Here is a 2394-nt window from a genome sequence, read left to right on the forward strand (position 1 = left end):
TGGGGGCAAGACCCTGAACTGGGTGAGATTTTTACAATCTCTGACTCTATTTATGTGGAGGTATAGGTCAAGTTTTCTGCAATTTGGTAGAATGGAGTGCCAGGCCAATTTCAGTTGAATCTCATAGAAATAAAAGATGTTATACACCTAACTCAGTGATTGTGAAATTTGTACTAACATTCCTTCATTCCCTAATCCCCCATCTGCTATTAGACTTGGGTGAGGGCCCATTTGCTAACTCCTGGGGGATAAACAGGTATTTGTTAAGTATAATTACAGTTATAAACAATTGAAATAAAACTCATTCTGATTACTAGCATGTTGGGCGTGTTTGACTGTTGATTCCAGAAGAAGACTCATGCAAACAGTATCCTTATACTCCAGGCAAAATCTAGCATCTTGTAATTTGGTGTGCTGACCCATCCAGCAGGACCTTGGAAACCAGATGGCCACAGCAAAGCAGTAACTCAGGAGTGGGGCACACTTGTACAACTGGGCTTGTTCTTATGTATCTGCCATCTCCATGAGAAGAATGTTCTGGTCCTAGGAGGAGATGAGAAACATATGACATGGACTGAATGGCCCCAGCTAAGCCTAGCTTAAATCAGTTGACCCCAGAAATATGAGTCCAGTCAAGATTGGCAAGATTGTCCCCACAAGCCCAGCCTCAATAAGCTGGGCTCCAGTTGCTCCAGAGACTCATGAGCTAAATAAGTGCTTATTGTTGTACACACATGGGATTTTTGGGGTTGGTTGTTACACAGCACTAGCTAACTGAAATAAGAACTGTGTACAGTTCTGAGAGTCATACTTGATGAGGGATTTTGACAAATTAGAATGAATCTATAAGGAGGCAGCAGGAACCATGAAGGGTCACAAGGACATGGGCTATAAAGAGCAATTGATGACACTGGTATCATTTATGCTGAAAATAAGGAGTTGCGTGGAGAATGTAAAGATAGCCACCAAACATGTGATAAGCTGTCACATGAAACAGGGGGTGGATTTACTCTTCATCACACTTGGAATCCTAAGACCGGCTGAGAGAAACCAGAGAGATAAATCCCTCCATCAGAACTGTCTGGGATTGGACAGTTTTCAGAAGTCATGAGTTACTCTTTGCTAAAATATTCGAGTAGAAAGCAATAGAATCCCTTCGCAGGTTTATCGTGGAGGACACTTGACAATAGAGAGACCTTTGAGGGTCCTTCCAATCTTCTAGTACTTTGAGACCGCCACCTGGTCCACAAAACCTTTGTCTCACTACTGTCCTCAAGGGTTCATGCTGCCATCTTTCTCCCTGCCGGTCCCTGGCTTCCTGTCTGCTCCCTAGCACCCCTCCCCAGCCCCGGCTTAGGCTGTTTCACTTCTTCATCGGCCCCTCCCGGCTGCTACATCCGAGGCTTATGTTCTCAGTTTCAATGATGAAAGCAGAATGCTACTCACCATAGTTGGGTCCACGTGAAGGAATGGCTCCTGTGGTTTTCCTGAGCTGGTATTTGCCCCAGAGAGGACCCCAGCTTTGTGCCAGCCTCTCTCCCATGGCCGAAGAAATGAGGCTCTCTCTCCCAACATGACTCCCCACCCTTGGTCAGCCAGAACCATCACACTGGCCTTCCTTCCTCAATCAAAACCTGGTTGAGAATAACTTTCCAATATTAGTGATTTACAACTTAGCATGAATTGAAGCCCAGGTCTTCCCTCCCTTCCAGGAGCACTTGGATTTGAAGTGTTATCTCTTGCTGTGGAATGAAGCGCGGTCAACCTTGCATCTTGTTCAAGGAATTTACAATAGCCTTGTGGTTTTCCTTTGGGAACCAGCCTCACCTGGGCTCCTCCAGCCCCTGTCTTTACGTTCATAAATAAGGATTTAAATAGAGTGAGACTCACCTTGGGTAAGATACTGCCTCTGCCACCAGCTCAAACAGGCGCCTGAAAACAGAAAGGATTAGTCAACAATCTGATATTTCCAAGTAATCCCACCTACTTAGTGGTCAGTAGAAATCGTCTTCAGCCTGGGTCTTTTCAAAGGTCATTTTTTTTCAAAATGCACTAACAGTGGGGAAAAGTCAGGGTAGAGAGACAGGCTTAGTGTCCCAAATTAGTGGCACAGTTCCTGTCAAGCGTGCGGTGTGAGAAGCAAAACCCAGTGGTCACGGGCAAGTGTGTGGTCCCAGCTTGTCAGAACTATTGATTGACTGCTCACAATATTGCAGGTAACTTAAAGAGTTCCCCGCCACCTTGTTTGTTTAATGTCACCTCCATATGAGAATGTCAGCCTCTGACATGTTTGACTTCTCCACAGGACAAATGCCATATGAGGTGGTCCCACCAACATAAATTGCTCCTTACTCTCTGTAACCACAATGATGACACTTTTGAAATGCTTAACTT

General features: G+C 45.0%; 1 long non-coding RNA gene across 2 annotated transcripts; it reads right to left on the reverse strand.

Moving 5' to 3' along the window:
* Window positions 1-310: 310 nt before the first annotated feature.
* LOC102407871 lies at window positions 311-1942 on the reverse strand. Of its 2 annotated transcripts, XR_003106744.2 has the most exons (3): window positions 1891-1942; window positions 1447-1634; window positions 311-543 (listed from the first exon to the last, which is right to left on the reverse strand). It is a non-coding gene; the product is annotated as an uncharacterized LOC102407871 (long non-coding RNA). The 2 variants fall into 2 exon arrangements; XR_006548653.1 differs by lacking the exon at window positions 1891-1942 and having other exon boundaries at window positions 1447-1876.
* Between the last annotated feature and the right edge of the window lie 452 nt (window positions 1943-2394).

The sequence above is a fragment of the Bubalus bubalis genome, chromosome X (genome assembly GCF_019923935.1).
Source record: "Bubalus bubalis isolate 160015118507 breed Murrah chromosome X, NDDB_SH_1, whole genome shotgun sequence".
Lineage (NCBI taxonomy): Eukaryota > Metazoa > Chordata > Mammalia > Artiodactyla > Bovidae > Bubalus > Bubalus bubalis.